Genomic DNA, 13,589 nt, shown 5'->3' with positions numbered 1-13,589 from the left:
CTGCAGCCTCCTTGATGCCGAGCTGCTCCCGGCTGGCCCGAGCACCATCTTCTTACCTGTCGCTGTCAAAGTCACCACTGCCCTCAACAACTTCTCCTCCGCATCCTTCCAGGGTGCCACCGGGGACATCGCCGGCGTCTCTCAATCATCTGCACAAAAGAGCCCTGCAAATACACCTACACCCACTCTACAGTGACACAATGGGTGTCATCAGTTGTGGGTCTTCATAGTGATCCTCAGGAAAGGGCATTATTGTACAAACCAGACAAGATCTGCAAAGATGTGGCAGTAGTGGTGATAACAAATGTTAATGTGCTTTGCAAAGCAAACAAAACTAAATCAAAAACATGACATTCTGTCATACACCCTTGTGCATCCCCTTTGTGCTCACAAAACCTTAGCCTTACGTTTACGGGAACCCCTACGTGGTGCTACCCCTGTGGCTTCAGCAGAGGTAGTGGCAGGTTGCTCTTGTCCATGCCCTGACCGATGAGATGCTTTGGGCCGACGACCTCTGGGTTTGGGTGCCCGTGAGGGCCCCTCCAAAGACTCTTCCATCTGCACCTGTGCAGGGGCAAACTCGGCCACCTGGAGAGGAGGCAGCATTGCGGGTACTGGTTGAGAGGGGGGCAACGGGTGAGACGTGGAAGCGCTTTGAGTGGCGTCCCCACTTCCATGTCCCCTTTCACCATCATCCCTCTCCTGGCCCAGGCCCATGTCACTGCTTCCACCCTGGCTGGACGACAGTTTAGAGGACTTGTGTGAAGCCTTGGAAGGCCAGTTGTAATGTATCTGTCAGCCTGTTTAAGGCAGCAGAATGTTGCTCACCCTGAATCCGAACGGCCATTGTCAGGGCCTGAATGGACTCATTGTTGAGCCGTGCTAGAAGCTCGATGGAGGCTAGCAGGACTCCTCCATCTTCTGCGCGATTGTGGAGAGTGCGCGTGGCAGCTGTTCCAGTACCTCGGCAATGTGCTGCTGGCCCTCGATGACTCTCCTTTTCATGGCTGGCCGCCAGGGTTCAGCATCTGGGTCCAGCTGAGCAGAGCCTGGAGAAGAGCGCTCCCACCGTTGCAGTCTCTCCACTGCTGCCCCTGCCACCAGGGTCTGCTCGCGCTCACGTGCGTGGTGACTCACCATGTGCAAGCCCAAGTAAGTGAGGACGGGGACCCACTGAGGTGTGTGTATCTGCGCTGGTGGATGGCTGGCTCAGATGTGACGATGGACCCTCAGAGACCGGCAGGTCCTCTGAGGAATCGCCCTCCGCAGTCACGGCACTCGCAGATGGCCCTGCAAGAGAACAGAAAGCAATATTAAACATGTGGACAAATGTTGAGGTGCTGCAGATGCCAAGTGATGTTAAGATAATTCGCTATCATGAGTGCTGAGTGTTAGATTTCTGTCACCAGCTGCGTGTGCGCTCCCAGTTTCGGCGTCCGCCACGGACAGGCACTCCAACGTCCGGCTTAGTTCCAATGCCTGCTGCTCCACGTCTGTTAAGGCCACCTGGTGTGGCGGGCCCCCTCTGGTCCTTGCCCTCTCCTGGGCATTCTAGCATCTCTTCTCCTAACAAGGCAAAACACAGAGAGGCGTGATTGAGTGATGGTTGCATAGTGACCCGCTGCATGCATTGATGTAGGTGGGGGTGACCGTGAGGGAGATGCATGGGAGGGTGTGTTTGAGACATAGCCATGAGATTGTATGAGGATTGGGTTGCATGGTAGTGTTTGAATGGGAACTGGGGCGATGAGTAAGTGCAGGCAAGGTGAGGATGATGGTTGAGTGGACGTGAGGAGTGATGCAAGAGCATTGTGGTGGCAGTGCAGAAGGAGTTGTGTGGTGGTGAAGATGATGTGGAAGATGGAGTGTGGGAAAATGCGTAAGTATACTCACTTTGGCTGACCTGGTTAGGTCATTAAAGCGTCTGCTGCACTGGACCCAGGTTCGGCACACATTGCTGCTGTTGGTGACTTCATCTGCCACCTCGAGCCAGGCCTTCGTGGCAGAGGGAGGCCACCTCCTCCCATCAGATGGGAAAAAATTTCCCTCCTCCTCCTAACCTCATTGAGCAGCACCTGGAGTGAGGAGCCAGAGAACCTTGGAGCAGCCTTGCCTCTGGTCTGCTCCGTGCTCCAAAAATGGTTCTTTGCTGCAGCAGGAGCATTGAAGGACTGCCCATTTAAATAGGGCTCCTCCTGCTGACAGCCTGTTACCCACGCGCCCAGTCGAAATTGGCTGGCAAACATGTGGCAAGTCGTGCCGGGGGGGGGAGGGAGGTGATTGTGGTAGCGGGGGCATGGGGTGGTGGGAGGGAGGTGATTGGGGTGAGGTGGAGGGGTGGGAGGGAGGTGATTGGGGTGAGGTGGGATGTGGGAGAGAGGTGATTGGGGTAGTCCTTGAACACACTTGGGCTTGGGCTTCCTTGAACTTTTTTTTTAAGCAGTGGGCCAAAAAAAATGACAAGTTTCCTGGGCTGTTTTTGAGCTGCTTGTTCGGCTGATTAACACCCGGTACAAATGGACGGAGTTTGTGCAGCGCAGGCTCCACCCATTTGTACCTGACAATTGCAATCAGGCTCCTAGAACCACCGTAGAACTCCGATTTGCATATTTAAGCAGCCTCCTACCTGTTTCAAGTGGGCGGACTGCTCGTCCATTTACAGCCCTGTCTGAAAATTGCATCAGATAGGCTTTGGGCATTAATGTGTCCCCCGCCCCAACGATTTTCAATTACTGTCCGCTTGTTTCTTAGGCACGAAACAGGCAGCTGGCAGTTGAAAATTCCCCCCAAGATTCACTAAATCTACAACTTTGTAGCTTCTTTTCCATGTTTCTAAAGTACTTATTTTATAATACACAGCAGCTGTCTGTGCCGAATATGTAACTTGTAATTTGCACAGATAGTTGTCTGCAGTGTTCATTAGAGGACAATTAAGTTACAATTGCAGTTATTCTGACGTATTATTTTGCAACAAAATACTTTTACAAAATGGTGACTGCTTGTACGTTGATAGTACAGTAGGTGGAGTTGACATTCCTTTACGAATGCTATTTGAAAATGTTCTTTTGTTTCAGCATGACCTCTCTTTTTTCCACTCTCTTGCTTGCTGAACTGAAAATAATAAATTAGGTGCTGGAAGCATGAGGATTTTGTTCTGTATATCACTAGACATTGCACTGAAATTGCCCCAACAGATTTAGTTCACAAGGAGCTCAAACGCTTTAGAAGGAGTTGATCCTCGGTGATCTTTCTGTGCCCTGGATTCCAACTTCACTTTGTAGTGTTTACTTGAAGTGAGTAATGTCCTCCCCAGCTGTCTGAAACTTTAAATGACGAACAACTTGACTCTTCACAATGTTAATACATTTCTATTGCTGCAGCTTTCTGAATCATATTGCCTTAATCTTAACAAAAACCTCTATGCACAGGGGAGTATTTTTTTATTACTAATATCTAATTAATGCAGATGAAACCTCATGGGAAATGATCATCAAGCAAATTTAAATTAAATTTGATCGTAATATCAGTTGTAAAATGTAAATTAATGTAAATGTAAACCTCGCTACATTGCCACTGAGTGACCATCTTAACCAGGAAGGATGGCGTGCTGAAAGTTCATTGATATTTAAATTTATATTTCCCTTCAGCACTTTTTAGTGAGTTAATGCATGTGCTAGTTTAATAATATAAATTATTATTCAAGGGTGCATTTCCAATATGATGGTAGCATTGGCCTGAAGTGCTTTTGCTTCACACCAATGCTAAAGTTTTGTATTGTAAATCAGGGACCTTAGCGGGTGAATCATAGTTCACAAGTGAGCACTGGTAGGGACAGCTGTGGAGAGTTTGCGTCGGAAGGCGCAGACCTCTCCAAGCTCTGCTCAGATGGATAGAGATGCTGAACCCTGGGGGCCATCAATGAAAAGGAGAATATTAGTGGGTCAGCTGGAATTGTGCGAGGTATTGGCAGTCCTGCCAGATACACTTTGCACAATATCACAGAGGATGGAGGAGTTCAGCTCAAACTTTAGTGGAGTGATGTCACAGGCCCTTGCGAAGATGTCTTCCATTGAGAGTCTGGCCTCCTCTGTGGAACTTGAATCATGGCGCACTAATGAGCTCCTGCAGGCCCTGACAGTGGCCCTGCTAACTCTGAATGCCAAAATGTCTACTGGCTTAAACAGGCAGGCAGATAGATTAGACCTGAGCTTCCAAGGCATCACTGATGTCCTCCAAGCTGCTCTCCCACATCGAGAGGGATGATGGCGATATGGGAGCTGAAAATGCAAAGTCCTCTCAAAGCATTTGCACGTCTCACCCACTGCCCCCCCCCCCCCACCCCAACCAGTATCCAACATGCTGCCTCCTCCCCCGCTGACCCAGTCTGCCCCTGCACAGATTCAGGTGGGAGCAGTCATTGGCAGGGCTCTCACGGGCTCCAACACCCAGAGGTCGTTAAAATGAATAACGATGTTACTAATGATTTTTTTCATTCATTCATGGGATGTGGGCGTCGCTGGCCAGGCCAGCATTTATTGCCCATCCCGAATTGCCCTTGAGAAGGTGATGATGAGCCGCCGCCTTGAACCGCTGCAGTCCGTGTGGTGAAGGTTCTCCCACAGTGCTGTTAGATAGGGAGTTCCAGGATTTTGACCCAGCGACGCTGAAGGAACGACGATATATTTCCAAGTCGGGATGGTGTATGACTTTGAGGGGAACATGCAGGTGGTGTTGTTCCTATGTGCCTGCCTGCCCTTGTCCTGCTAGGTGGTAGAGGTCGTGGGTTTGGGAGGTGCTGTTGAAGAAGCCGTGGCGAGTTGCTGCAGTGCATCCTGTGGATGGTACACACTGCAGCCACAGCGCGCCGGTGGTGAGGGAGTGAATATTTAGGGTGGTGGATGGGCTGCCAATCAAGTGGGTTGCTTTGTCCTGGATGGTGTTGAGCTTCTTGAGTGTTGTTGGAGCTGCACTCATCCAGGCAAGTGGAGAGTATTCCATCACACTCCTGACTTGTGCCTTGTAGATGGTGGAAAGGCTTTGGGGAGCCAGGAGATGAGTCACTCACCGCAGAATACCCAGCCTCTGACCTGCTCTTGTAGCCACAGTATTTATGTGGCTGGTCCAATTAAGCTTCTGGTCAATGGTGGCCCCCAGGACGTTGATGGTGGGGCATTTGGCGATGGTAATGCCGTTGAATATCAAGGGGAGGTGGTTAGACTCTCTTGTTGGAGATGGTCATTGCCTGGTGCGAATGTTACTTGCCACTTATGAGCCCAAGCCTGGATGTTGTCCAGGTCTTGCTGCATGCGGGCATGGACTGCTTCATTATCTGAGGGGTTGCGAATGGAACTGAACACTGTGCAATCATCAGCGCACATTTCTGATCTTATGATGGAGGGAAGGTATTGATGAAGCAGCTGAAGATGGTTGGGCCTAGGAGACTGCCCTGAGGAACTCCTGCAGCAATGTCCTGGGGCTGAGATGATTGGCCCCCAACAACCATTACCATCTTCCTTTGTGCTAGGTATGACTCCAGCCACTGGAGAGTTTTCCCCCTGATTCCCATTGACTTCAATTTTACTAGGGCTTCTTGGTGCCACACTCTCTCATTGAATGGCGAAACAGGCTCGAGGGGCTAAATGCGACTGCCACTTGCTGCCTCCTGTAATGCACAACCTTCTGCAAGCAAGCGGGACGTGTGTCTGGGTGATGTGCCTGTCATGGTTGAATAGCTTCCAGTGTGTGCGGCCTGTGAGTTGTGGGTGTGCGGTTTGCAACAGTGGTAATGTATAAGGGTTAGAGGAAGCATCTGATTGGAAGAGTTGAGTACTGATGGAAAGCGTTTGTTGGTATGGGGGTGTAGTGCGTGGAGCAGTGGATGCGGCTAGTGGTGCAGTTGGTAGGAGACGCCACTTGACAGTTGACCTCACTCACCTTGACCACTCGTGTCAAAGCATTGAACTTCTTCCTGCACTGCATCCATGTTCATGGTGCTGTGTGCCTAGCATTGATTTTGTCCGCCACTGCCTTTCGTCTGGAGGGCCTCTAGCATTGATTTTGTCCGCCACTGCCTTTCGTCTGGAGGGCCTCTTGCACCCCCTCCCCTCCCCACCGGCTATAGCATGCCCCTCCTTCTGCCCACCTCTTTTACCAAGGCCTCTAGTGCATCAACAGAGAACCTTGGTGCACGCGCTTGCGCAGGCCTAGTACAAACTCAGATTGGTGAGGTGTGGCATGCAGATTGAAGGATGTGGGATTTAGTAGTTTGCAACCTTTATTCAATGTTTCAACATAACTCCCTTCATTTGAGTTCATCTGACTCCATTCACTTCATTTGATCCTGTTTCATTTCATTTGACTTCATTTGAAGCTGGGGTTGTTCTCCTTGGAACAGAGATGGTTGCGAGGAGATTTGATAGAGGTATTCAAGATCATGAAGGGTCTAGACAGAGTAGATAGAGATAAACTGTTCCCATTGGTGGAAGGATCAAGAACCAGAGGACATAGATTTAAGGTGATTGGCAAACGAGCCAAAGGTGATATGAGGAAAAACTTTTTTACTCAGCGAGTGGTTAGGATCTGCAATGCACTGCCCAAAGGGGTGGTGGAGACAGATTCAGTCATGGCCTTCAAAAGGGAACTGGATAAGTACTTGAAAGGAAAAAATTTGCAGGGCTACGGGGATAGGGTGGGGGAGTAGGACTAGCTGGATTGCTCTTGCATAGAGACGGCACGGACTTGATGGGCCGAATGGCCGCCTTCCGTGCCGTAACCTTTCTATGATCCTGTGATAACTCATCAGTGTGCGATGTCTGATCTCCGTTCAAACTCCGTGCAGGCAGCAGACTGTTATTTTCAGCAAATAACAGGCACCGGCTCCCTTTGAGATTTTAAGAGACAGCCTGCCTTTGAGAGATTGGGGCGCCCCCACCTGGTGGAAAGTGCGAATTGCATTGAATCCTCGCACCTCGAGTCTCGTCCTCCCTACGCAGGGAGCACCGGGCGCGGGTTAATAGCGGATTGCTCTATCCACGCCCGGTTTTTGGGATTATCCAATTTAACCCCCGCTGTCTCAGCTAAGAGAATGATTGGGCTCGAGATTTTAGTGGTTCACCAACCTGACCTTATTGCATGAAGATGGGATTGTACTCAAACCTTACCTTAAGTTCCTCCCAAGAATAGTTCTGACTTTCATCTTTCTCAGGAGATTGTCATACGTTTCCTTTATCCACTCTCACCTACTTCATGGTTGGAGAGAAGGTTCCACCATCTGGATTCTAAGTGCATCATACCTTTTTATAAAGGTAGAACAAAGTCATTGTGTAAAAACAAATAGTTGGCCGTGATTCATGGGATACAGACCTTTAAGCCTTCCATTTCTAAGGGTCTTGCAAAGAGGTAGGTATAATACATTCAACATTGCTGCCACATAGTGGGGAGGAAATCTTATGGAAACTTAACTCAAGTAGTTAGCCCTCTTGGTTGATCATTAAATATATTCAAGAAGGAGATAGATATATTTCTTAATGCCAAAGAGATCAAGGGATATAGGGAAAAAGCAGGAACAGGGTACTGAGTTAGACGATTAGCCATGGTCATTTTGAATGGTGGAGCAGGCCCGAAGGGCTGAATGGCCTACTCTTGCTCCTATTTTCCATGTTTCTATGTTTCTATTATGCCATGGGCTAACCTCCTAAGATGCAAAATCACTTAACCCATGAATGTCTCTGCGCTGAAGGCCTTGCACTGATTGGGGTGGGGGATAAGACAGTATGTCATGTTTCTAGATTGTTTTGATCATTTTTTCACCAAAAAATTTGTCAATGAGTTATATTTTACTGGTGTGATATAAATTAAATTTGATTTGCTCAAGTTTAAGATTCTCCTTACAGCCATATGTTGCAACCACTGAGTCAATGTGTGTGTGGGGGTGGGGGGGTTACAGTTTATATGTTAATAAGCTAGGTGTCAGAGGTGTTTTTGCACAAAGACCACAAATTAATTTGTTAAATTGCCAAAGGCTTTGTATGAACGTCCACACCTATTATTGTTGGGATGACCACTCCACGTAGGGGAACGATAGCTGCTTTTATTGATAGGCCTACTGGCGAATCACTAAATAAATAAGTCACCCACTTCCTGTGGTCAGAAGTAACAAAATGAGATAAACCCATGTTCGAGGTCAGTTACTCCAGTTGGTTCTGGGAAGGGATCCTGGCCTAGCAAGGGAAAATACACATATCTCAAGTTTAGAGCCTGTCAAAAGCAGAAGGCTGACCAGGAAAGGTTAAGTTAGACATGGGATAGTGTAGCATAGTGGTTATGTTACTGGACTAGTAATCCAGAGGCCTGGACTAATAATCTGGAGTCATGAGTTTAAATCCTGCCATGGTAGCTGGGGGATTTAAATTCAATTAATTAAATTCAATTAATTAAATAAAATCTGGAATTAAAATACTAGTATCAGTAATGGCAGCCATGAAACTACCCAATGGTTGTTTAAAAACCCTGGTTCACTAATGTCCTTTAAGGAAGGAAACCTGCCGTCCTTACCCGGTTTGGCCTACTCCAGACTCACAGCAATGTGGTTGATTCTTAATTTCCCTCTGAAATGGCCAAGCAAGCCACTCAGTTGTAAAATCTCGCTAAAAAAAGTCATCATAAGAATAAAACCGGACGGACCACCCGGCATCGCACCACTAGGCACCGGACACGACAAAGGCAAACCAAGCCCAGTCGACCCTGCAAAGTCCTCCTCACGAACATCTGGGAACTTATGCCAAAATTGGGAGAGCTGTCCCACAGACTAGTCAAGCAACAGCCTGACATAGCCATACTCACAGAATCATACCTTTCAGCCAACGTCCCAGACTCTTCCATCACCATCCCTGGATATGTCCTGTCCCACCGGCAGGACAGACCCACCAGAGGTGGCGGTACAGTGATATACAGTCAGGAGGGAGTGGCCCTGGGAGTCCTCAACATTGACTCTGGACCCCATGACATCAGGTCAAACATGGGCAAGGAAACCTCCTGCTGATTACCACCTACCGTCCTCCCTCAGCTGATGAATCAGTCCTCCTCCATGTTGAACACCACTTGGAGGAAGCACTGAGGCTAGCAAGGGCACAGAATGTACTCTGGGTGGGGGACTTCAATGTCCATCACCAAGAGTGGCTCGGTAGCAACACTACTGACCGAGCTGGCCAAGTCCTGAAGGACATAGCTGCCAGACTGGGCCTGCGGCAGGTGGTGAGTGAACCAACATGAGGGAAAAACTTACTTGACCTCGTCCTCATCAATCTACCTGTCGCAAATGCATCTGTCCATGCCAGTATTGGTAGGAGTGACCACCGCACAGTCCTCGTGGAGACAAAGTCCCTTCTTTGCACTGAGGACACCATCCAACGTGTTGTGTGGCACTCCCACCGTGCTAAATGGGATAGATTCAGAACAGATCTAGCAGCTCAAAACTGGGCATCCATGAGACGCTGTGGGCCATCAGCAGCAGCAGAATTGTATTCCAGCACAATCTGTAACCTCATGGCCCGGCATATTCCTCACTCTACCATTACCAACAAACCAGGGGATCAACCCTGGTTCAATGAGGAGTGTAGAAGGGTATGCCAGGAGCAGCACCAGGCATACCTAAAAATGAGGTGCCAACCTGGTGAAGCTACAACTCAGGACTACATGCATGCTAAACATTGGAAGCAACATGCTATAGACAGAGCTAAGCAATCCCACAACCAACGGATCAGATCAAAGCTCTGCAGTCTTGCCACGTCCAGTTGTGAATGGTGGTGGACAATTAAACGACTAACGGGAGGAGGAGGCTCTGCAAACATCCCCATCCTCAATGATGGCGGGATCCAGCACGTGAGTGCAAAAGACAAGGCTAAAGCGTTTGCAAGCATCTCAGCCTCCTCCCGATATCCCCACCATCACAGAAACCAGTCTTCGGCCAATTCAATTCACTCCCTGTGATATTAAGAAACGGCTGAGTGCACTGGATACAGCAAAGGCTATGGGCCCCGACAACATCCCGGCTGTAGTGCTGAAGACTTGTGCTCCAGAACTAGCTACGCCTCTAGCCAAGCTGTTTCAGTACAGCTACAACACTGGCATCTACCCGACAATGTGGAAAATTGCCCAGGTATGTCCGGTCCACAAAAAGCAGGACGAATCCAATCCGGCCAATTACCGCCCCATCAGTCTACTCTCAATCATCAGCAAAGTGATGGAAGGTGTCGTCGACAGTGCTATCAAGCAGCACTTACTCACCAATAACCTGCTCACCGATGCCCAGTTGGGGTTCCGCCAGGACCACTCGGCTCCAGACCTCATTACAGCCTTGGTCCAAACATGGACAAAAGAGCTGAATTCCAGAGGTGAGGTGAGAGTGACTGCCCTTGACATCAAGGCAGCATGTGACCGAGTGTGGCACCAAGGAGCCCTAGTAAAATTGAAGTCAATGGGAATCATGATGAAAACTCTCCAGTGGCTGTAGTCATACTTAGCACAAAGGAAGATGGTAGTAGTTGTTGGAGGCCAATCATCTCAGCCTCAGGACATTGCTGTAGGAATTCCTCAGGGCAGTGTCCTTGGCCCAACCATCTTCAGCTTCTTCATCAATGACCTTCCCTCCATCATAAGGTCAGAAATGGGGATGTTCGCTGATGATTGCACAGTGTTCAGTTCCTTTCGCAACCCCTCAAATAATGATGCAGTCCGAGACTTGGACAACGTCCAGGCTTGGGCTCATAAGTGGCAAGTAACATTCACGCCAGACAAGTGCCAGGCAATGACCATCTCCAACAAGAGAGAGTCTAACCACCTCCCCTTGACATTCAACGGCATTACCATCGCCAAATCCCCCACCATCAACATCCTGGGGGTCATCGTTGACCAGAAACTTAACTGGACCAGCAATATAAATACTGTGGCTACAAGAGCAGGTCAAAGGCTGGGTATTCTGTGGCAAGTGCCTCACCTCTTGACTCCCCAAAGCCTTTCCACCATCTACAAAGCACAAGTCAGGAGTGTGATGGAATACTCTCCACTTGCCTGGATGAGTGCAGCTCCAACAACACTCAAGAAGCTCGACACCATTGAGGACAAAGCAGCTCACTTGATTGGCACCCCATCAACCACCCTAAACATTCACTCCCTTCACCACTGGCGCACAGTGGCTGCAGTGTATACCATCCACAGGATGCACTGCAGTAACTCGCCAAGGCTTCTTCGACAGCACCTCCCAAACCCGCAACCTCTACCACCTAGCAGGACAAGATCAGCAGGCACATGGGAACAACACCACCTGCGTGTTCCCCTCCAAGTCACACACCATTCCGACTTGGAAATATATCACCGTTCCTTCATCATTGCTGGGTCAAAATCCTGGAACTCCCTAACAGCACTGTGGGAGAACCTTCACCACACAGACTGCAGCGGTTGACCACCTTCTCAATGGCAATTAGGGATGGCCAATAAATGCCGGCCTTGCCAGCGATGCCCATAACCCATGAATGAATAATAAAAAAAAAAATTAATTTTCATTATTCATGAGTAGTAAAGTAATTGGGGTGATTTTCGATAGCTGGCCGCCGGTTTTCGCCTGAAAATTGGGTGTCTGCCAGTTGAAAATCGGAGGGGAGGACCTTGTCCACCTCATTGATACCCAAGGTAGTTTTGAAGCAGGCCTGTAAATGGACGATTAGCCCATTTTACTGAAACGGGCGGGTGGCTGCTTAAATATGCAAATTGGAGTCTGTGACGGTTGTCGGACCTCGATTGCAATTTTCAGGCACACTCTGCCCACTTGTACCAGCCTTTGAATAGCCTAACCTGTGGTCCTTAAATGGACTGTGGAGACTGCTCAGAAAATCGCCCAGGGAATTTGTAAAATTTATTATTGTGCTGTGTGTAGGATGCGTCTTATGTTCTATTATCATATTTTCTGTTCTTAATTGCAACTTCCTCCCTTCTCCCTCTTGATATGTTATTAATTTATATATCTTTAATATACAGTACTCAATTTTTTTTCCATTAAGCAGGCTGGCTGTAATATTACTCGATTTTATTGAAAATTCCAAAAGGCAAAGACCTTTGTGTGTGCAGAGATGCTTGTGTGTTGCTAAGCAGAATGTACAGTTTATAATTGTATTAAAATATATTTTTTTTAGTTTCCCTTTATAAATAGACATTTAGCTTATATGAAGATTTTTCGTTGGAATGCTTCAGTGGAAAGAACATGTTGCCACTTACTACCATATTTTATGATTAAGGGGTTGAATTTCTGTGAGAGTTCTCCTGATCATCTGCCATAATTTCAGTGGAAGACCCATGAAAACTCCAGAGAAATGGTGTAAGTGCTTATTTTACAGTGAACGAGCTGGAGAACCCCCATGGAAATTAATGGCACCAACGCTGCAGTTATAGTGTGAATGTAAGCTGAATCCAGAGTCAGGGCCTGACGCAACACCAGAGAGAAATAGAGTGAAGCTTTCTGTAGTAGAGTCTGGGGTGAAATTGGGCCATTTAGTGCCTGTTTTTTAGGTGCTACGTGGCCAACTAAGCCTCAAATGGGGTCCGAGATGCGTGTGCATGCTTCCGACGGGAAGTGTGCAGGACGCCATCTTGGCAAAAGGGCTCGTGCATGCGCAACTAACAACTGCCAGCAGCATGCAGGGTAGGACAATTATCAGTGCAATGCAGATTTAAAGGGACCGCTGCTATTTTGGAACACCACAGTCCATCCAGTCCACTGTCTTGACCTTGCACAGCTGAACATGACTTAAAGTGCATGAAGGACTCCACCCCCCCCCCCCCCCCCCCCCAACCAGAGGTATTTAAAGGGATCGTGCAGGCTCCATGGAGCCTGCTCTTATGCGCCACCTTCTCCTGCAAGAGAGAGGGAAGTGTGTCAGTGAGCGTCCTGCAAGATGTGGAATCAATTTGGGCCTAAATACCTGAATCACACTGCTCAGGGGTGAAATTGGGCAGTTTAGCGCATGTTTTTTAAGCACTAGGTAGAAATTGCAGAGGTGCTGGTCATAATCATCTAATCCTCCTTAGAAATGGGGGTGGTGCCAGAGGACTGGAGAATTGCAAATGTTACACCCTTGTTCAAGAAAGGGTGTAAGGATAAGCCCAGCAACTACAGGCCAGTCAATTTAACCTCGGTGGTGGGGAAGCTTTTAGAAACAACAATCTGGGACAAAATTAATAGTTACTTGGACAAGTGTGGATTAATAAAGGGAAGCCAGCACAGATTTGTTAAAGGCAAATCGTGTTTAACTAACTTGATTGAGTTTTTTGATGAGGTAACAGAGAGGGGCGATGAGGGCAATGCGGCTGATGTGGTGTATATGGACTTTCAAAAGGCATTTGATGAAGTGCCCCATAATAGGCTTGTCAGCAAAATTGAAGCCCATGGAATAAAAGGGGCAGTGGCAGCATGGATACGAAATTGGCTAAGTGACAGGATACAGAGAGTAGCGTTTTTCGGATTGGAGGAAGGTATATAGTGATGCTCCCCAGGACCACTGCGTACTAGGACCACTGCTTTTTTGATCAATATTAATGAC

Source organism: Heptranchias perlo, chromosome 8 (genome assembly GCF_035084215.1).
Source record: "Heptranchias perlo isolate sHepPer1 chromosome 8, sHepPer1.hap1, whole genome shotgun sequence".
Taxonomy (NCBI): domain Eukaryota; kingdom Metazoa; phylum Chordata; class Chondrichthyes; order Hexanchiformes; family Hexanchidae; genus Heptranchias; species Heptranchias perlo.
Note: the sequence above shows the minus strand (reverse complement) of the source record.